This window comes from Podarcis cretensis (genome assembly GCF_951804945.1).
Source record: "Podarcis cretensis genome assembly, chromosome: 6".
Lineage (NCBI taxonomy): Eukaryota > Metazoa > Chordata > Lepidosauria > Squamata > Lacertidae > Podarcis > Podarcis cretensis.
In genome coordinates this window covers 82,422,671-82,446,116 of record NC_137175.1, presented here as the reverse complement: position 1 = coordinate 82,446,116, position 23,446 = coordinate 82,422,671, and the positions used below count along the sequence as shown (strand labels likewise).

General features: G+C 41.0%; 2 long non-coding RNA genes across 4 annotated transcripts in view; one reads left to right on the top strand and one right to left on the bottom strand.

The window, feature by feature from the left end:
- The window catches only part of LOC307219001, a 43,268-nt gene extending 27,224 nt beyond the window's left edge, over positions 1–16,044 (bottom strand). The window contains exon 1 of one of the 2 annotated variants that reach the window (XR_013840242.1): positions 15,936–16,044. This is a non-coding gene — a long non-coding RNA (uncharacterized lncRNA). Of the gene's footprint in view, positions 1–15,003; positions 15,107–15,935 lie in introns of those variants that run through there. The other variant, XR_013840243.1, reaches the window with a different exon arrangement.
- Positions 12,850–23,446, top strand: part of LOC307218945 — a 63,159-nt gene continuing 52,562 nt past the window's right edge. The window contains exons 1-2 of one of the 2 annotated variants that reach the window (XR_013840167.1): positions 12,850–13,505; positions 16,306–16,390. This is a non-coding gene — a long non-coding RNA (uncharacterized lncRNA). The remainder of the gene's footprint in view (positions 13,506–16,305; positions 16,391–23,446) is intronic. The other variant, XR_013840168.1, reaches the window with a different exon arrangement.

The window sequence follows — 23,446 nt, the reverse complement described above, 5'->3', positions numbered from 1 at the left end:
ATCTCAATGTGTTTAGCATCAAGGTGTTGAAAGGTTTACAGTGCAGTCCTTTACATGTTTACTAAGTTCCACTTAATTCACTGGGGCTTCCTCCCAAGTAAAGGTGTGTAAAATTGCAACATTAAGCATCACTGCTGAATTAGTCTGTACTTCCCATTCATTTCAGAGTATGTTCCTTGTAGAAGGGAAATTTCCAGTGAATTGTGTTGTCAGTGACAAAATTGCTTTTGCTTAGACTGCACTCCTAAACACATTTTCTAGGTAGTAAGCCTTGCCTTGTGGAAACAGTGTGATGTATGTGTCAACATATATAGGACTAAACTCTTCGGCACTGAAGTTACAGCTAATTAAACACACACACACACACACACACACACACACACACACACACACACACACACTATAAACTTCATTCAGCCTTATGACTTTGAGCTTTTAATAGAAAGAATTATTCTATACTGAAGTTTTGCTTTAAGCATAGTTTGTATATTTCTGGATAGACAGTAAGTCCGCAATATTTTAGATATTGAATAGATCATTTGCTGTGGCTTAATAAAGCTGTGTAGGCTTAATTCTGCTGCAACCAATGCAGGAGGAGGGGTGCAGTCATGGTATGATTGTGTTCAATGAAAGTGATAATTCAGGCTGCAATCCTATGCATATTTAGGACTGGATATAAGTTCGATTGAACATAATGGGTCTAGCTTTCACGTAATCATGAACTGAATTAAACCGTTAATTTCATAAAAGTATATCAAAGCTAGTTTAAGGGCAAGACATATTGGCTACTTCAGATGCTGTATTAGAGACTCCTGTTCCTTTCAAAACTGCCCAGAAGGACAAATGCTATCAAATGCAATTTCTCACAATAATGCAGCCATTCAAAAAACTGTGAGCTATAGGCATATAGGAAGTTGCCATATACTGAGCCAGACCACTAGCTTATTGAGTTGACTGTTTACTTTACAGGGTTCCAGAGAGGCCTTTCTCAGCTCTGCTGAGAGATAGCAGGATTTATACTTGGGGTGTTTCCCAGCTGAAGCATCTGAATTGAGCCCTTCATTTGGGAATTTGCTTTTTAAAACCTGGAGATCCCATAATACAGGAACAAGGAACCTGTCGACCTCCAGATGATGCTGGACTACAACTCCCATAATCTCTGACCACTGACTATGCTTGCTGGACTTGGAGTCCAGCATCCAGAGGATCACAAATTCCCTGGCTTTGCTGTAGATTAGAAGCTGGTAGATACTGAGCTGTATTGATAGGGCAACTGGGTACCTAGAGGATCATAGCCCTCCAATGATCAGTTTCATTGATCCAATGGGTATTTCCACACAAGGCGCACCTTGTGCATTAGCTCAGACTTTCAACTAACTGGAGTCATTCCTGATTAGACAGAACATAACAATAGCTCTTAAAATGAGTTTATCTTCACTAAATTAACATTACAAATTCTGCAATAGTTTGTAAGCTGCAGTTGTCAACTCTGTAAAATAGCTCAAACTATGTCAATATCTACGTTCAGCAGGAACTTTTAGGGAAAGTAATTACAGTTAAACCCCCTATATTTTGCAGTAACATCAAACCAGTTTCTTTGTTTGCAAGTGAAAGGAAAAATCACTTCAATACTATGTCACCTTGTAGGTTTACATAATGTTATACAGACACTTCACCCTTGATTATTTCTGTTCAAGCCTCTGCTTACACATCCTTAGATTTCTGGCAAAGCAATAGCTTTATAACCAGCTAGTTTATTTTATGCAGAAGATTTAAAAACCTACGGTACTTGGGGAAAAAAACATAGTGGTCAGTTCAGTGAGTTATTAATTCTTTGTGTTATGTGCCTCTTGCAAACCAATCCTTTGTGCATTTAGCTGAAAGTGCTGAGTTTAATAGGAATTACCATAATCCTGTGTGTGCACAGGACAGAAGGAACTACATAATATTTTGGCAAATGTAGGTTTCCAAAGCTGCGATGGCCAAGATAACATAAGTAAAGACTCCAGTAGGGAGAGAACTGGTGCATTTTACTTTATTTAGAATATTTATATAGCACTCTTTTTGCTATATATCCCAGGGTGGCAAACACTAGCAAATGTTGGGACACCCTCCCAAGATAAATCCTTAATTTCAACTCTCAGTGGCAAATTCCCCCTCCTAACAGATCCAGCAGCTAGTGCTAAATTAACTTGCAGTTTTGGAGTCCAAAAATCACAGAAGCAATTACAGTGGTACCTTGGTTTGCATAAGTTTTGGATTACAAACACGTCAAACCCAGAAGTGCATGTCCCGGTTTGCAACCTTTTTTTGGATTACAACCCATTTTTTTATTACAAACAAAATTTTTTTGAGGAGGCCCCATTGGTGAAAGCGTGCCTTGGGTTACCACCTGTTCTGGTTTATAAACAGACCTCCGGAACAGATTATGGTTGTAAACCAAGGTACCACTGTAATTAAAAATGGTCTTGAGGGCACTTGTGGGCAGTAGCAGATTTCATGAGGCAGGGGGTACCTAACTTCCTGACCTCCCAATAGCTGAGTTCCTACTGCTTACCAGGGAAAGATTGTTGAACTACAATGTCATTGGCAGGAGCATAAGATTGCACCACTACAGAAAATGTCCTGAATGTTATATTTATATATCAAATATTCAAAGGTGGCACCCAGGGAAAGGCCTCTTGAAGTGAACTTGATTCCTGACCTACCTGGGACCAAGCAGTCTCTAAGGTAACTTAGTCCTCAATCTTGTAGCTTAGTCTTTTCCAGGGAGTAAGCCCCAATGAACCCAATGGGATTTACTTCTGAGTATTGCAGCCTAATTATACAATATTTGCACAGTAAATGCTACTGAATTCAGTGGGACTTACATTTGAGTAAACCCGAACAGGACTGCACCTGAACTCAAAAGCAAATAGAAAACCAATGGAGCTGACGTACAATTGGAGTTATATGTTCAGATCTTCAGGCATCAAACAAAATCTAGACTACCACATGTAGCCTAAATACATTTATGTATTTGGTTTTATTTAGTACTAATAGATTTCTAAAGCACCTTACAGAACACTGCTGCCATCACAAGGCAGTGTACAAAATTCCTGAATAAATATACAAATAAATATATATTTCATAGAATCATAGAATCATAGAGTTGGAAGAGACCACAAGGGCCATCGAGTCCAACCCCCTGCCAAGCAGGAAACACCATCAGAGCACTCCTGACATATGGTTGTCAAGCCTGACATATGGTTGTAAAGACCTCCAAAGAAGGAGACTCCACCACACTCCTTGGCAGCAAATTCCACTGTCGAACAGCTCTTACTGTCAGGAAGTTCTTCCTAATGTTTAGGTGGAATCTTCTTTCTTGTAGCTTGGAACCATTGCTCCGTGTCCGCTTCTCTGGAGCAGCAGAAAACAACCTTTCTCCCTCCTCTATGTGACATCCTTTTATATATTTGAACATGGCTATCATATCACCCCTTAACCTCCTCTTCTCCAGGCTAAACATGCCCAGCTCCCTTAGCCGTTTCCAGGCATCGTTTCCAGGCCTTTGACCATTTTGGTTGCCCTCCTCTGGACACGTTCCAGTTTGTCAGTGTCCTTCTTGAACTGTGGTGCCCAGAACTGGACACAGTACTCCAGGTGAGGTCTGACCAGAGCAGAATACAGTGGCACTATTACTTCCCTTGATCTAGATGCTATACTCCTATTGATGCAGCCCAGAATTGCATTGGCTTTTTTAGCTGCCGCGTCACACTGTTGGCTCATGTCAAGTTTGCGGTCAACCAAGACTCCTAGATCCTTTTCACATGTACTGCTCTCAAGCCAGGTGTCACCCATCTTGTATTTGTGCCTCTCATTTTTTTTGCCCAAGTGCAATACTTTACATTTCTCCCTGTTAAAATTCATCTTGTTTGTTTTGGCCCAGTTCTCTAATCTGTCAAGGTCATTTTGAAGTGTGATCCTGTCCTCGGGGGTGTTAGCCACCCCTCCCAGTTTGGTGTCATCTGCAAATTTGATCAGGATGCCCTTGAGTCCATCATCCAAGTCGTTGATAAAGATGTTGAATAAGACCGGGCCCAAGACAGAACCCTGTGGCACCCCACTAGTCACTCTTCTCCAGGATGAAGAGGAACCATTGATGAGCACCCTTTGGGTTTGGTCAGTCAGCCAGTTACAAATCCACTGAGTGGTAGCATAGTCAAGTCCGCATTTTACCAGCTTCTTTACAAGAATATCATGGGGCACCTTGTCAAATGCCTTGCTGAAATCAAGGTAGGCTACATCCACTGCGTTCCCTTCATCTACCAGGCTTGTAATTCTGTCAAAAAACGAGATCAGGTTAGTCTGACATGACTTATTTTTCAGAAATCCATGCTGACTATTGGTGATCACAGTATTCCTTTCTAGGTGCTGACAGACTGTTTGCCTAATGATCTGCTCCAGAATCTTCCCTGGTATTGATGTCAGACTGACTGGGCGGTAATTATTTGGGTCCTCTCTTTTCCCCTTTTTGAAAATAGGGACAACATTTGCCCTCCTCCAGTCTGCCGGGACTTCGCCTGTTCTCCAGGAATTCTCAAAGATGACTGCCAGTGGTTCTGAGATCACATCTGCCAGTTCTTTTAATACTCTTGGATGCAGTTCATCTGGCCCTGGAGACTTGAATACATCTAAACTAGCCAAGTATTCTTGTACTATCTCCTTAGTTATTCTGGGCTGTGTTTCCTCTGCTGAATCATTTGCTCCAAATTCTTCAGGTCGGGCATTGTTTTCTTTATCGGAGAAGACTGAGGCAAAGAAGGCATTGAGGAGTTCAGCCCTTTCTGTGTCCCCTGTTTGCATTTCACCATCTTCTCCTCTGAGTGACCCCACTGTTTCTTTGTTCTTCCTTTTGCTACGAACATACCCATAAAAGCCTTTTTTGTTGCTTTTAACCTCTCTAGCAAGCCTGAGTTCATTCTGTGCTTTAGCTTTTCTGACTTTGTGTCTACATGTGCTGGCTATTTGTTTGAATTCCTCTTTGGTGCTTTCCCCCCTTTTCCATTTTTTGTACACATCCTTTTTTAATCTTAACTCAGTTAAAAGTTCTTTAGATAGCCACCCTGGCTTCTTTAGGCACCTTCCATGTTTCCGTCTCATTGGTATTGCCTGAAGTTGTGCTTTTACTATCTCCCTCTTAACAAACTCCCAGCCATCATGAACTCCCTTTCCTTTTAGTATTACTGTCCATGGGATCTCACCCAGCACTTCCCTAAGTTTTATGAAGTCGGCTTTCTTAAAGTCAAGAAACTGAGTCCTAGTATGCTTGGCTGCTCCTTTCCGCTGTATAGTAAACTTCAGAAGAGCATGATCACTGCGCCTAATGATCCTTCCACTTCTACCCCACTAACCAGGTCATCAACATTGGTTAGGACCAGATCTAAAATGGCTGTTCCTCTTGTTGCTTCTCCCACTTTCTGGACAATGAAGTTGTCTGCAAGGCCAGTGAGGAATTTGTTTGACCTTATGCTCTTGGCTGAGTTTGACATCCAACAAATATCCGGGTAATTGAAGTCCCCCATTACTACTATCTCCCTTCCTTTTGCATGCTTGGCCATCTGTTCTAGGAAGGCATCATCTATGTCCTCCGTTTGGCTTGGGGATCTATAGTAAACTCCCACAATGAGATCCCTGTTATTCTTCTCTCCCTTAATTTTGACCCAAATGCTCTCACTTTGGCTTTGAGGTTCTAAATCTTGGATCTCTTCACAGGTATACACATCCCTGACATATAACGCCACTCCTCCTCCTTTCTTGTCTGGTCTGCTTCTCTGAAATAGATTGTATCCCTCCATTATTACATTCCAGTCGTGGGAGTTATCCCACCAGGTTTCAGTGATGCCTATTATGTCATATTTAGTTTGCTGTACCAAGAGCTCAAGCTCATCTTGTTTATTTCCCATGCTTTGCGCATTAGTGTACAGATAAATAATATAAAATAATAAAATTAAAACCACATTTTACCAATTAAAAATGAACAGTTCCATTTAATCCAGAGCACATCAATTAATGAATTGGCATGTTACACCAACTGCACCTTCCAGACTCTGTTCAAAGGCATTCAGTTGTTACAATAATCCAGTCTGGATGTAGCTGATGCATGGATGACTGAAGACAAGTCCACCCTCTGCAGGAAAGCCTAGAGGTAGTTTATCAGCCAAAACTGCAGACTGGTAACATTTCAGTCCAGCCCTCCAGATAACCTAACCTAACAGTTCCATATCTAAAAAGCACATTGCACAAGACAGAACCATGTCCGGTCCCAAAAGCCATGATATAGAGCATCAGTCTCCAAGCTCCACCTTCTGAGTTTAGTCTTGAAATAGGAACTGAACCACAGATCAGTGGAACCATGTGTACCAATCCTAATGAGATTGTCAATACTCTGATGGTCTCAGTTGGCTCAGATGGTTGATACTAAAAAACCTCTGAAGACAAAGTGGAAGTACTGAGAACCTTGGGAGGAAGTGATTGTGTCCTCTTGGGTTTCATGATATAGAGGCAAGGGAAAGCTGAATTCCCAGTCAGCACACTGGGCTCCATTGAAAACGACTTCTCTATGTGAACCAGGAAATGACCTTTCCAGACTATGGAATGACTCTTTCCCCCCTATATCTTCACTTGTGATCTCCTTGGTGACACGGATGCCATTAAGGCAGTTGAATGCACATGCATACTCTGTCTCCCTCCCTTCCACACCCTCCTCATGGCCCCGGGCTCTGGCAACCTATGCTATGCCACTGGTTAGCTGACAACAACAGTATATTCATTGTAGATTAAAAAGGCATTTTTAATCAGAACTATCCTTTGCCAAGGTTTTCAGTGGCTGGGATATAAAAGAGCCCCTTGCACACAGTCAACATCTTCCAGCCCCCTATGGATTTCTGAATGCTGTCCCTGATGCTGTATCAGAAGCTGCTTTGGAGGATTCTCATGACTTTCTAGTGGAGCAGCTCTTGGTCACAGTGGGTAACCTCCACTGTCAAAGATAGTATACTTCTGAATATCAATTGCTAGGAATCACAAGTGCGGCAGCTAGACTGATGACTGGGAGTGGCCGCCGGGACCACATAACACCGGTCCTGAGAGATCTGCATTGGCTCCCAGTACGTTTCCGAGCACAATTCAAAATGTTGGTGCTGACTTTTAAAGCCCTAAACAACCTCAGTCCTGTATACCTGAAGGAGCGTCTCCACCCCCATCGTTCAGCCCGGACACTGAGATCCAGCGCCGACGGCCTTTTGGTGGTTCCCTCATTGCGAGAAGTGAGGTTACAGGGAACCAGACAGAGGACCTTCTCGGTAGTGGCGCCCACCCTGTGGAACGCCCTCCCTTCTGATGTGAAGGAAATAAGCAGCTATCTTATATTTAAAAGACATCTGAAGGCAGCCCTGTTTAGGGAAATTTTTAATATTTAATGCTCTATTGTTTTTAACACTCGATTGGAAGCTGCCCAGAGTGGCTGTGGAATAATAAAATTGTTGTTGTTGTTGTTGTTGTTGTTGTTATTATTTTATTTGGGTCCTGCTTGTGGGTTTTCTATAGGTATCTAGTTGAATACAGTGAGAACAGGATACTGAACTAGATGGGCCTTTGGTCTGTTCTACTGAGGTGTTCTTATGTTCTTAAGGAAGGTATAATGTGGGCAGTACTGGACACAACCCAACAGAAGCCAAGGCTATGTAGACACCCTTGAACTGAAGTCATTACATAGAAACTCTTATTCACATCAAGGAAATATGCTCCTAAGAAATGACTAGTGAATTGTGCTGTTGGTTCTAAACTATTTCCATGCTTCTGTCCTTTGAAATATCTTTAAAAATGTCATCTCAAAGGAGGAATTATTTTCTTGTCTAAAGTTTATTAGATATCCTCAAGAAGTTCACTTGAGCTGAGAAGCTGCAACAATATTTATTCTAATTGGTGCATTAATTGGCCAATCAGTTAAAAACGAGGCAGTTTAAGAGACTTGAAAGCCTCTTAGCTGTTGACAGCTATAACGTTAATGCTTACATTTTTCAATTACTAAAAATAAAACAGGAAGGAAACATACAAAATCAAGATTTCACCCTTAGCAAATAAACTATTGATATGAACAAATAAATACCACTTTAACATATGCATCCAATATTAACAACCCTAATAAAACTGTTTATTAGAGGAATAATTTCCTACACTGAAAGATACTTACAGTTATATACGTATGGCATGGGGAGATAGACAAAGAAAGAGAATACTTCATACAAATGCACATTGAATTAATTGTGCTCATTTATTCCATAACAAGTGTATGGGCATGCTTTGCCTTAACATTTGTCAAATTGAATATTTTATTTTATTTTATTTAAATCCCTGCTTAGATTAGGAAAATACTTGTCACATTATTTACACAAATAATACAACTGAGATCATGGGGAATTATATCAAATGTTGTTTTTGATGAAGATATAAAACATTTTATCATTTCCGGACCAGGCACCGCACTCCAAGGTATATCTATCTATGGTGCAGTGGTAACAGGACTTCTAATACAGAGGCTCAACATAAATATTTATTCATTAAATAATATATCTTCTACATTAAAAGTTTTCCATGTTAGATATTAATTTTGCTCCTCAAAGATGTTACTGAAAACCATAGTATATTGTGTTGAATTATAGCCAATGTCCACATGCATTGTTCCCTTAGACCCAAAACCCAAAACGTCACCGTACAGCAGCCCTAATAGTACTGTGCATGGCGACCTTCACATTCACTCACAGGATGCATGGTGTAGATGCTGGGCTCCGAGGCAGGTGCCATGACACAGACATGGAAATCCCACCCCTAACACATCCATTTACTACAGTCACTTTCCAGGTACAGATGTTGGCCTGATCTCACCCCTTGCTGTTTTAGATGGTTTTATCATCTTCCTGATTTTGGTAATTATTACATGTTGGCTTATATTGCACAGTACTTTGGGCATTATATTGAAAAGCAAGATTAGAAAGCTCAATATAAGCAAACAACAAGTACCTTAGTGAGTAAAGGGATAAGGAGAAGATGGAGACATCTTTAATTCCTCCCCTATCTGCCCGTCTATTATTCCTGCCATTTTGTCAGGGGCAGAGCAAAGTCAAGAAAGCTTTCCAGAAGGGTGGAACCCCTTTTTATTTAAGATTAATGTTTTCTTTTACTTTGCGATAAAAATCACATTTTTAACATAAATACTAGTTTATTTTAAAAAGCAATCTAGTGCTTGATTATTATTTTTTAAGAGTGCAAAGGTGTTGTCAGGAGATGGGCATGGGTGATTTCACTTTTACAAGAACTGCAAATAATAACATCTTATCATCTCCCCCGCCCCACTCAATTCTTCTTCCCCAGCAGGCATATCTGCTTAACTGAAAAACAGAGAAGTCCAGGATTCCCCATTACAGCTCCTTTTGATGGGCATTTAATATATTGCCTTTACTTAAAGGAGCTGAACTGCTCCTTCAAAATATTTAGACTAACCTTCTTTCTGGGTCTCACCTCTCAACTCAGAAGTAAATACAAGTATGCCCTGTATATAAAGAAGTGAAGTGCTAGAGCCTAGAGATGTGAAAAGCCCAGAAAAAATGAATTTATTTGCAGTAAACACATAGGCTTGTAGCCAATGCTAGTCCTTAGGTCCATTGGTTTCAATGAGTCTACTCTGAGTAGAACTTGGCTAGGATCCGTGTTAAATGGTTTGGAGATGTCCACCTTCCCTTCACACTTTGTGTCTTTACCACAGCAAACACAGTATGTACAAATAATACCACATGAAGTGTAAAAGTAGCTGCTATTCTTTGTTTCAGAGCCTTATTAGCACCCCTGCTCATACCCTACCATCTCCACTCCCTATTCCATTATTAAATATTCGAATTACCACAATAATTTAAATATAACTCACCAAGCAACTTTTGGTAACAAAGCAAAATGGACAGCATCCAAGGTGTTCTGCAATTAAAAATTGAAACATCTGTGCATGAATGCTCTCCCAATTTTTTTCCGTGTGAAGACTCAACCACCTATCGGAACCAAAATGTGAAACTGGACCACTTTAATTACATTTGCATATATGCATAATTTATTAATTGGAATGTTTTCCCACTCTATGCTGTAGGCTCCTTTGAGATACAAATGACAACTTTAGGAGGGCAATTTAGCTTAGGGAAATTGTGTAGAGGGAAAGGGTTGAACAGTCCCTTACAAGCATCGCTAGACCAATGAAGACCGCCAGGATGTGTCTGTTTTAAAATGAAATAACCCCATATCACATGTGACTTTATTGTTAGGTTACATCCACACCATACATTTAAAGCACTATTATACCACTTTCACCTCCTGACAACCTAGCAGTTCGAAAGCACGTCAAAGTGCAAGTAGATAAATAGGTACCGCTCCGGCGGGAAGGTAAACAGCGTTTCTGTGCGCTGCTCTGGTTCGCCAGAAGCAGCTTAGTCATGCTGGCCACATGACCCGGAAGCTGTATGCTGTCTCCCTCGGCCAATAAAGCGAGATTAGTGACGCAACCCCAGAGCCGTCCACGACTGGACCTAACGGTCAGGGGTCCCTTTACCTTTATACCACTTTCACAGTCATGACTTTCCCCAACAACCCATGGGAACTGTAGTTTGTTAAGGGTGTTGATGATTGTTAGGAGACTCCTCACAGTTCAATCTTATTTCTTTCCCTTCACCACTGATCATTCCTCCAAACTGGCAATTGCATTCTCCCTTGGCTAAGCCTACAGTACCCACATGCTAGCGGTGGCTGGGGCCAAAAGTGGGGTGCAGCCAACCCACACTCTCATGTGCACAGTCTCATCCATGCACACACACAGGACACAAAGCCCCCTCCACATCTTATCCATGCAGATTATCCAAAGGGGGATTATCACCCCCACCAACTCGTCAAATTATCAATCTGATGATTGCCAAGGGATGATTTGCATACCCACCATGTGTCTATTACTGACAAATGGGGGGGGGCAGAAAAAAAATTGGATGGTGGAGGCTGTTCAGACCCCACAACTGGGGTTGACACTCCTGCCCTAAACCGTGTCCATGGCAAAGGTACATTTTTTAAAAAGTGATATTCCACAATGGATCTGGGTCCATATTTCAATAGGTACCAGTTTATATTATCAGATGCATGGTCCCTATGTTGGATAGGTCAATGACAGTATTAGGGGCATCATAAGACACCCTAATAGAGAATGCAGTGCCCATGACATTTCAAGTACATTTTCTACTCCTTGCTTTAAAAAAAGGGTATCAGCTAGCATCGAGGCAGCATATTGGCTGTGTTGACAAAACACATCAAAATGCTAAAAGAAAGGGATCTACGAAGTCCTCTTTACCAGAGCATGCTTAATATTCCTGAGATGGCACCTCTCCACATTACTGATAATGGATGGACAACATGTTTTGGTATGTTCGTACCACACAGAGCACTAATTGTATTCATGGAGTAAAACACGCATCAGGGTTTTCTTTGGCCAATGGACTGAGAACAAGAACCCTTACTTACATGGTTACTCAGTTAAATAATAATTTGATGGTTAACTCATTATGGAACGGCTTCTATAAAAATGCTACAGTACATCTATTCTGGGATTGTAGGGTTCCGGCAGAATTCTCTGTGATTTGTTTATGATGTAGTGATGATTGACTCTGTCACTTACTAATAAATGGTAAATAAAAAAAAGTAACCTATGATATTAAAGTACTACATTAGCTACATCGCGATTAAATTACAGTAACATCACCAGCTATAAACCTTTATAGAATCTTCTCAACCGTGCAGTAATTCTCCTAACTATACGATTATGTAGAGCACAAATATTTCTTTGTAAGTCCAAAGCAATACATCAGGGGAGCATTTACTGCTAAAGCTAGATTGAGAGTAAATGCATCTTGGGTTGCTATGAATAAAAGCTCTAGCTTCTCATTACTTTATGACAAGACACAGAAATTCACTTTACTTTTCATTTAAGCTTTTCTGCTCCAGTTTATAGATGTATGCCTTCACGCTTTTATTCCCTTCTCGCTTCAGCCGTACGTAATAAATGATTATAAATTTTCACATTTGACCACCTCTCTGCTAGTCTCATGCTTAATGCACAAAGTTAGGAAGCTGCAGGTAAAAATTTCACAAACACTTTTATTTATGATGTTGTCCTTGGTAACGGAAATTTCAATGTACTGAAATGAAAAGTATGATTAAAAGGATACGACGACCTGACAAGGATAGTAGAGGGCAGCCTTCTATTTCCCACAGAAAATATATAATACTTTTTTGACATCAATTTCATAGAGAATAGACATGGGCTATTCATGAAAAAAAAAAGACACAAACATGTTTCTGACTTCGGCGCTCTTGTCCTTTAAATGAAACTTCTGCCAAAGTGCATCAAGACTGAATTAATGTCCTTTAGATGTGGAAATTATTCAGTTGGAATCATAACTAATTTTCAATAAGCATAACTGGCAAAACAATATAAGATAAATAGTGAAAAGCTACTCAGGCCTTAAAAATCAATTTATTTAAAATTCAAAATAATTCAAGTCTTTTTTACACCACCCACTTGATTTTAGGTGCTTAATAGATTTAATTATTTATTGTTGCTGTTATTAAAAATAAGAAATAACTGCTACTAGATTATATCTATTTTATTTTTTATTTACTATTTACAGAAATACCTGCTGAATTTAAAACAAACCTGCTTCTCTCTATATATGTATTATTATAATTTTATTCATAGGTTTTACAATTATTCATTATTTCTTTCTGACCACAACAGGTTCAAGGCAGCTCACAATAAACTCCATATAAGGAAAAATAATTGTTTTTCTAAAAAGACAGTTTTTAAGTAAAATGAACAGAAAAAACAATATGTACAATCAGCCTTCCTGAGGGTTCTTTAATCATTTATGCAATGTTTGTGCAATATCATTGTCAAAATTTCACATTTCTAGTCTAGTGTTTCTTGTTGTCCATCATCCCTTTGTGGATGTGGTGTAAGGTCGGATTTGAAGATATCTTTACCATGCCAAACTTTGTGCATGGTTCCTTCCCATGCCTACAGATGCATAAACAAAGGGGTCACCTTTAGTCATTTCCTTCCAGTAAGAGAGAGATAAACATCACTGCTGCTGAAAAGCAGCCACCGCTTTTGGTATCTATATTGTATTGTTCTCCTACAGGCTCAGACTCTGATTAGCTGAGCTGGTTCAACTGACTTGCTCCAAGACCTTTAAGAGTTTGCAGTTCGGTTTTTGTGAGAGAAAAGAATGTTGTCAGTTTGGGTAGGATCAAAACTTCATGCAGAGGCAGTCTGGGAAAATGGGAAAAACTGGGGGCAAAATGTCCTGAGAGCGGGCCGAGACAATGAGGCTGAAGGAAATAAATATGCTGAGAATAGAACTGACTGTGAAAGAGGAACATTTAAGGTGGGTGGCTGGAGAATAAGTGGCAGAAAAGACACGGAAGTGAAGTAAGGAGGGTCGGTGAGGGAAGTCGGCAAGGGAAGCTGGTAGACCTGGCCCTACTATTAGGTAGAGTCAGGCCTCAAGAAGCAGCACTAAAGTGTTGAGAGAACAGAGTCGTGTCTTGAATCCCCAGCTAACCTTTTGCCCTCAAATATGGTTGAAGAGTGTTCTGTTGCTAGTGCTGAAATCAGATTTAACTACTGGTCCAGTCCGCTTCTGTAGGTGGAAGTAGGGTGAGGGGCACCATCTTGTCCTTTGCCTCAGGCGGCAGAATGTATTGGCCCGGCCCTGCAGGCTGGTCAGGAGGCATAAACCCTATACAGTGGTACCTCGGGTTGCATACGCTTCAGGTTACACACTCCGCTAACCCAGAAATAGTGCTTCAGGTTAAGAACTTCACTTCAGGATAAGAACAGAAATTGGGCTCCAGCGGTGCAGCAGCAGCAGGAGGCCCCATTAGCTAAAGTGGTGCTTCAGGTTAAGAACAGTTTCAGGTTAAGAACGGACCTCTGGAACAAATTAAGTACTTAACCCAAGGTACCATTGTACTCAAAACGAGCAGCTAATATCCAACTCTGGGCCCATCTGCGCTATTCATTTAAAGCAGTGTCCCAACACTTTAAACCAGTCATTGCTTCAGTCAAAAGAATCCTGGGAACTGTAGTTTGTAAAGGGTGGTAAGAGAGTTGTTAGAAGACCCCCTATTCCCCTCATGAAGCTTTAATTCTCAGAGTGGTTTAACAGCCTCTTTCCTCAGGAAAACTCTGGTAATCGTCGCTCTGTGGGGGGAATAGGGGTCTTTTGGTAATTCTCAGCACACTTAACAAACTACAGTTCCCAGAAATGACAGTTTACAGTGATATGATGTTGCTTTCAGTCTGTAGTGCAGATGGGGCCTCAGTCATTTAGAAGACCCAATGCTAGTAATGATCACTAACTTAAATCCATAAGTTTCAGTGGGTTTACTCTATAACTTAAGTCAGATACCACCCTATGTTTAGTGAGGGTGGAGCTCAGGATAATATATAGACTTGTAGCCAGAAATTTTGTTGTGAGGCGGTTAATTGGGGCAGTGGATTGCTGAATAATTTCACCATCAAAATCTTGTCATTACCCATTTATTGGTATCCCACTTTTCCACAAGATGGTGTCCCAAAGGCAGCTCACAATGTATAAAATGAACAGCAACAAATATAAGAAAAATAGGACCAATTTCACTTAAGTAAATGTATAATAAAGAAAATCAGCTCTGAATAAAACAATACAAATAAATTGTATTGTTTGACCCAATTGACCCAACAAATAAATTGACTTAACCCAACAGCTGAAAAGTGTCAGGAGCCTGAAGTCTTAAGATAGAAATAAAAAATATTTATTTTATGCTCTCTATAGAAATATATGAGGCCAAACAGATCTCCATTCTACAAAGGCAACGTGGGATTCTCCACAGTTAACTTACATACATGGCCTGGCAATCACACCTCTCAATTTGAGGCATCCTTCCTCCCAGTTTTCACCTTGATCTCTTCTCTTACTCCCTTCCACATCTTTCACTTGGGAAGGTAAAGATTTCCACTCCTTTAATCCCCACAGATGCTCACGTATTTTTATCAACCAGAACATAAAGTGAATCTCTCTCTCTTTTCTTGCTGTCTCATAAACGTAGATAGGTCAATATATTTAAAATGATTAAATTGTATTAGTTCTTGGCAAACAATTAGGCTGAATGGGAGTCAGGCTATATCCCTGATATAGGCCCATTGCTAAATACTTCTGCACAGAGGCCTACACACACTGGGATGCACACAAAATACAGACTGCTGTTTGGCAAAAAAAAAAAAAAAGGCACAATCCTGATCTCCCCTCTATTCTACCTCATTTGTCCCCAGTTTGACAAACGGTAGGATAGCTAAAGGAAGCAGTTTCTACGTTTAGTAACAGTGAATCCTGCTAGTTGCAGCTTTTCCTCTCACTGCAGCAGACCCTCCAACATTTCTCTGATGAAAATAGGGATGCCCCAATCCATAATGATAATTTTACTATTTATACCACACACATCTTACTGGGTTGCCCTAGGCACTCTGGGCAGCTTCTAACATATATAAAAAATATAATTAAACATTAAACTTTTTTTAAAAAAACTTTCCCTATACAGTACAGAATTGCCTTCAGGCGGCTCAGGGGTCGGATAACTCCATACCCTCCAACATTTCTCCAATGAAAATAGAGACATCCTAAGGAAAAGTGGGACATTCCACACAGAATAAGAAACTGGGACAGCTTCTCTAAATCAGGGATGTCCTTGGAAAATAGCGACACTTGAAGGGTCTGCAACTCTCAGTTTGTTGTAGAGGGCTTTGCTGTACCCTGGCATGCTCCCAGCAGGCTTACCTGATGCCAACTCCAGCAGTGTGCCAGACATCTGAGACTTGTTGCCATTTTAATTTCTCACAGTGCCCATGATATACCCTTGCTTGGGGCATTGTGGGAAATTTAAAAAGCAGCTATACTGGCAAACTGACTTGGTAAGCCAATTAACAACATGTAGTGTGATTATAAAACAATCCAAGGTGTCAATTCGATCCACAGATGATGGCCCTGAACCACCTGATCTTTGTAATTGAGCTGTTTTGTGTTGCATTTTCCCTCTGAAGTTCTTCTCTTCCAGCATGGCCACCTTAAGGTCTGAGTGGCTGATGTGTTCTTCCATTGTTTTTTTCAATTTTGCCTTTTTTTGATGTCTTTTTATTATTTTGTGCAGAGATTGGCCTGTTTGTCATATGTAGAATGCAGAAAGGCATCGCTGGCAGATGATGACATATATCACGTTAGAAGATGAACAAAAGGTAAGCGAGCCTCTGATGTTGTGGATGACAGTATCCTTCTGAGAATATGCAGAGCACTCATCCAGTATCTGTGGGCTGGGTTTTCTTCTCAAGAGGTATGAGCCCCAGCACCTCTTAATCACTTCAGGCTTCACTGATGCCAGTGTCAAAATATTAATTCTGGATTATTCCCAAGGATTGCATCAGTTCCAGCACATCTCAGCAATGCTTATGTCATAGCTGTCAACTTACAGATTTGAAAATAAGGGACCAGCAGCCAAAATAAGGGATCTGCAGCCTCACCTGTTCCAGGCACTCCAGTCTTCCTGTCCTCCTGCAGTCTGGTCAAACTCATGCTGGTAGCTTAAAGAACACTGTCCAACCAACTTGCTAACCAGAGGTTCAACTGAATAGAATCTGAATCACATGCACCACAAGGCCTATGCAGCCTCAACTTAAGATGGCTCCCCGGCCTGGCTTTGCACTGCAAAGTTTGCAGCAGCACGTGCAACAAAATGGCGTCCAGCATTGAAAAACCTCCACAGCTTGCATTAACTAGCCACACACAAGGCATGCAAGCTCCACCCCCCAGTCGTTCTTAGACTTCTTATTGGGTGAGCAACACAGCCAAGCAACACAGTTGGAGCCTCCCTCCTCCCTGGCCGGCAGGGAGGGAGGGAGAGGAGCTGCTTCCTTTGAAATTTAAGGGACATCATTTAAGGGACATTTAAGGGACATCCATCAGTAAGGGACAGCAGTGGGACATGGAGCTGGAATAAGGGACTGTCCCTTCAAATAAGGGACACTTGACAGCTATGTTATGTTGCAGAATGCAAGAGGTACAAGTAAGAAATATTGTGGAATGTATCTGCTGCTGTCGGATAATGACAATAAGCATGAACGGGGCTTATTATACTATGTATGACCCTAGTTATTATTACCTTGTTAGGGAAATATTTCATGGATCTCTACACTAAATAATTTGCAGTATGCACTTGTGCTTCACGAGCATTATAACCTTCACAAGGGGGAAGCTGCAAATACTTTGTGACAGATTCCATTTGTCGGCTGGCAATTGCAAAACCCTGAAAACATATTATGTCTCATGTCAGCCATAAAAATAACACCACAAATTACAACCTAAACAAAATTATGTAGCAATTATCATTTGGGGGTCCATTCTAATCCATTTCAGATTTACTGTTAACCTGGGTGTTTTTTTCCTTCCCCTCCACCTTTTTTTCTTTTTACACCTAAAGATCTGATATCGGGTCAGGCAATTATAAGCTACTGTGGCCCTTTAAATTGCAACTCTTCGCAATCATTGCTATTATAATACCAGCAATCTGCATTGCTGGGCATTCTGTCTAGTGTCCCAGCCTAAAAGTGTGCTCCTTTCTAAATAAATTTAATTTTTGCAGTTTGAAATTTGACAAGAAATGCTTAAAATGCCAGCATGTGGGATCAATTATGGAAATTCAGCAAAGCACACAGGTTAAAAGTGCAACACCAGAGCTCACACTCTCTTTTAACTTCCTAATGTCTCTGACCCCTTTGTACAAAAGTACTTTAATCAACATTATATATATTATATTTTAGTCTCACCATTTAGCAGGCTGTAAAAAATGTTTGCTGGTCAATTATAGACATCAAGTTGATATGCTGCAGGACTGTGGGCCGTTTTAAGTTTGCAATTATAGCTGAGAGGGCTTTGGGGAAACCCAGAGAGGGTAAAAACTGATTCCCCCCCTCCCCTCTTTAAAATGTTTTAAAGTTTGCAAGCAAAAATGATGAATATTAATTAAATAAAAATGAACAGAGACAATTATTGGACCGTAATGAAAGGTGGATTTGAATTTAATGCACATGGCATTCCGTCCCAATATTTTAATCCCCTGCCACAGTGTATGCCACTACAGCAGCCAATAACGACAAGATTGTCCAAATAATGTAATTGCATTAGATAAATTTGAGACCAGATTTCATTTTAAGGCCCTAATACACTGTTGGAACCATGACCTGAATCTGGCTACCGATAACTGGTATGAGACATGGGTCAATGCACATAAGTGCTCTATTTGTAACCATAAAAGCAAGATAATGTATAGGATGCTAAACCACTGCTTTACATTCCCTTCACCCTCTGAGGAAATTGATGGTCCATGTTCATTCAAGGAGGATGAGAAGAGAGTGGTCATTTAGAAACTTGATGCTTGGTCTGGCAACAGGCACTTTTAAAGCTCCCTTTATTTCATGTTCTTTTGAAACTGTGGCTAGAAGTTAGCCGCCACCACTCTCTTGGTGGCAGGAGATTACAGGAAGTAAACTCTTCAGCATCAAAATGTGCCTTAGGAAACCTCTCGCTTTCCTCTGCATGTATGTAAAGTATGAACACCCTCTGTATGTTGTAAAGTGGTGACTGCTCTATAGTGCTATTAGCCACCATACACGTTTCTTGAATATGTAAAGTTTACTCTTTTAGTATTTTATATTTGAGTGCCTAGTTGGCTGGTAGGTTTGTGAAACCATATCGCCCTAACTCTTGAATAATAAGCAGTTAATGCCTAAATATCCCGTCTTGGAAAATGTCTTGATGTATGAGTCAAACTATGACATGGTACTGTGAACTACCAGTCCTAAAACCCTTAGTTGCCCTGTGTGGTGTGAGCCACCAGGGCTGTAGTTTTCAACATCTACCTGGGCAGTGGATCTGTTTCCAGCCAGCCAGCTTGTCCACTGCTTTTCTTTAACAGGAAGAGCTATAAAGCGCTTTTGTTCAGGATGAACTTCACTTGGGCAACAATTACCTTCTGTGCTGTACTCTGTTCTGACTCCTGGGCTTATGTTCTTTTGGACGAAATCACAGTGTTATGTACAGTTGTGAAGCAGCTGTGCCTCCATAACAGCCAATCTGGCTGAAAACGAGAAGATAGACACAAAGCATTTCCACACTTACATTCAGCCTCAGTGATGGATTTATACAGATAGTTATGTACAGATTTAGGGCTCCCCAGTTCTTGAGGGCCCCCTGTGTTATTAGTATACTTCGTTAACTGAAAGGATACTTTTGAAACATGACTACAAACAACAAATTGCCATTGTTGAAGTCTAGCATTTTAGTTTTTTGCATGGTTTCCACTCTTTGTTTATCCTACTCATCAATTAAAGTTGGTGGAGGCTGGTCCGTTTAGGGCATGGGAGCCATGAAAAGCTTCATTGGCATGCCAGAACAGGGGTGCCAGACTCTGGACTTCCTGTTCTTTACTTAACTTTTTAAACTAGGTCTCTAGCCCTTCTAGAAAGAAAGTTATAAAGCAGAATGTGCAGACCACCTTCTAAGCTGGAGGAGTTCCTGACCAACACAATCTGAGTGACAGGTATAACACTTATTCTGACTTTAAAGTGCAGAACTCCTGTTGGAAACGGAAAGGCCCATCCACTTCCAACTCCAGTTGCCAATGATGTGAACTCCTCCTCTCCTTTTGGAAGGAAGGATTTGCCTGGGAAATGGTTATTGAACACAGATAAGAGTGGAGAGGAGAGGCAGGATCCTTGCCTCTCCTTTGGGTTTTGGGAGGATGTTGTGGGTGAGGGAAATGCCAAGGACATTTCACCTGCTCTGCTCTGGCTGCCCATGGAAGATCTTTTTGAAAGGATGGGGAGAGCCAAGAAGTGTTGTGCCCGTTTGCCTTCTCTGCTCTGCTGCCCATGGAAGGGCTTATCGAAAAGGGAAGGGAACAAAAAGTACAAGGGCTTGTTTGCCTCCTCTTTGCTTTGCTTCCTGCGGGCCTTGTGTGTGTGGAGTACTGGAGGAAAATCTGCTGCTGTCTGCTGCTCCGTTAAGTATGTTTTTATATTTAAAAAAAGATGTGTGTTGGGGTATTAGGAAAAGAACAGGAATTCCCTGTCACTTGTTTTGCTATATATGGCAGGCAGCTGCTTTAGAACCCTGTGAGCTTTAGAACCCTGATCTTCTGGTGTTCCAAATCAGAATCATTCCTGCTTTGGAGGTTCAGCTCCTAACGTGTGGGGGGGGGGGATGTGACAGCATCAATGGTGATGCCAGGAATAGGGTGCGACCAGGAAGTGCACCATGCAATGGTAACTGCGCAAGGTTTGTGGGAAGCAAACACATGCATAGAGTTATTGTGTAAATTAGACTTTGGCACAGCCACTCTGGAACAGGGCAGATCATTTGCTTGGGTAAGGTCCATAAAAATCTGAAACCAATTCTGGTTTCCTAATACAACAGTCTGAAAATTCCATATTCAGTTGCATTTTGGTTCGATATAGCAACAATAACCCTTAATTCTTCTAACTGGGGTAAGTATCATAGTTTGCTCAGGTTTCTAGCCCCTAAGTGTGTGGTATATAGGGTTTGTGAGAGCACCCATTAATCTTCCGTCATGGGAAGGCTCTTCAACATTGTGATTTTGAAGTCGTATATTTTGAAGCTGAAGTTTGTTTAATTTGCTGATTGATTTTTGGTATTTTATTGTACTGTACTGTGCTTTTTGATTAAATATTCTGTTTACTGCTTTGGGAACATTTGAGACAAAAAAAACTATATAAATTATCAAAAGTAGCAATTGCTACAATAATTGTAATGCCAACCTAGGAAGTTGTCTCATACTGAATCAGCCCATTGTATTGTATTGTCTACAATGACTGGCAGAAGCTCTCTATGGTTTCAGACTAAGGATTCTCCAAGCCCTACTATATATTGAACCTGGGATCTACATGAAAAGGGGATGCTCTGCAGCTTTTCCCCACTTGTGAAGATGTTCTCATTCCTTTTTGGAGAGACTCATAACTAGGATTACATAAATTTCTAATTTATTTCCTATGTACACACGTGACTTCTGCCCAAAAGTTGCCAGGGTTTTATAAGACAGCAATAAAGCTTTCTTGGCATTAAGTAGCCAAGCACATAAACATTTTAATGAACTGTTTTTACACGGTTCATTGGAAAGCTCCCGGTCTCCTACAATACAAATCACTCCTCTGTCGCATTCAGTCCTCTCATATGGTGCTTACATTTCAGTTTACAAAATGGCTAATTAAAGTATAGCACAAGTGGAAGTTCAGCAAATACCAAAGTTAGGGAGGAGGGCAAGCAAAACCCTCCTTAACTGCAGATCTCAAATAGTTCTAGGCAGGCATGGTCAACCCACAAACTGCAACCAACTCTTCTGATTTGTCACAATCCACCCTTTATTGTTTCCCCCCTTGGCAGTGCCCAGTTAGAAGCTGCTGGCTTGGCCAGAGCCAATCCTTAAGTAACTTCATTCAGAAATGACACCAGCCAGAACAGAGTTTGGGCCTGGCTGGCATTTTATGTTATCACAGTGGCCTCTGGAGGAGTTTGATTCTCAAGTAGCTAAGCTTGGAGGAAGCTGGCCCCGTAGCTGGCTGAAAAAAAATGACCATCGCTGGTTTAAGGGACTGCATACTGAGTGTGTGTTCTCATTACTGCCTTGGAGCACAGTGAAGTTGTGTGTGTGTTTTTGGTGCATTTCATGTGTGTGTTTATTAGTTTTCTACATGAAATTTAACATTATTCAATTTATTTTAAATATTACAGTTTCTTACATGTTGACTTCCCATCCTTCTATGATGTTCCTGTTGTATTCCTTTATCCTCTGCCATAACTGCCATATATTTTCTATTGTGTTACAACTTATATTACAATCATTTATTTATTCTCCTTCCCTTGCCTATTATTCAAATCCTGCTCGCAATTTCATCTGACTAATTTTTTCCTTAAATAGTCCAAAAAGAATCTTCACTCAACTTTGCCATCTCTGCATAGTCCATTTACTTTAAAATCCAATCTTCTTTCATTGGGACTTCTTTTCACTCTGCGCAGACAGGATTGCGGTTGCAGTAGTAGCATACACAAACAAATTAACCATCTCTTTTGGAACCTCTGCCCCTATAATCCCCGGAATAAATGCTTCAGGCCTCTTGGGAATGGCTATTTCACACATATTTTTTAATTCATTATGTATCATTTCCCAGAAGCCTGACACCTTTCTACAAGTCCATCTCATATGAAAAAGGACCCTTCTGTCTGTTTACATTTCCAGCATTTGTTTGACACTGTTTTATACATTTTGGCTAATTTATTTGGTGTGAAATACCATCTATGTACCATTTTCATATAATTTTTCTTCATTGCATAAAGGTAAAGGGACCCCTGACCATTAGGTCCAGTCGTGGCCAACTCTGGGGTTGCGGCGCTCATCTCGCTTTATTGGCCGAGGGAGCTGGCGTACAGCTTCCGGGTCATGTGGCCAGCATGACTTGTTACAATATGAGATCATCGCAGCTGCAGACAGCCAGTTTGTTTACATCACATGATGGGGCTGACTGTGGGAAACAATGTTACAGTCAGTTCACAGGGCAGTTCACCGGAATTTGCTCAGTGTGTAATATGAGACCTTCCTCTTGCGTATGTACAGGAAGTCTTTCTTACTTGCTTGCTGAAGTTTGAAGTGATCGGACATGTTTTCTGTAGTGCTGCAAAGTCAGAAATAAAAGGATGTAAATAGACGTTTCTGGCTATCTCCTTTCCCTGCTAGGGAAGCAGGAGGGAGTGGGTGTGCACTTCCCACGCTGGGAAGTGTCGCCTATCGAGACCTAGCCTGGAGCCTGCGGGGATTGCAGCCAGGGAGGTTGCCAGAGACCAAGCCGGGAGCCTGGGAGAGTTGCCAGCTTCTCCCGAAAAAGGCTTGTCTTCCAACATGACTAAGCCGCTTCTGGCGAACGAGAGCAGCGCACGGAAATGCTGTTTACCTTTCCACCGGAGCTGTACCTATTTATCTACTTGCACTTTGACATGCTTTCGAACTGCTAGGTTGCCAAGAGCAGGGACCAAGCAATGGGAGCTCACCCTGTCCCAGGGATTCGAACCACCGACCTTCTCATCGGCAAGTCTTAGGCTCTGTGGTTTAACCCACAGCGCCAAGCAGTAAATTTCATATCTATTTTCCACAACTTTTCCCATGCTGCCATCTCAGTATTGTGCCTCACATCTTTTGCCCGTTGTATCATTGCTGATTTGACCAATTCATC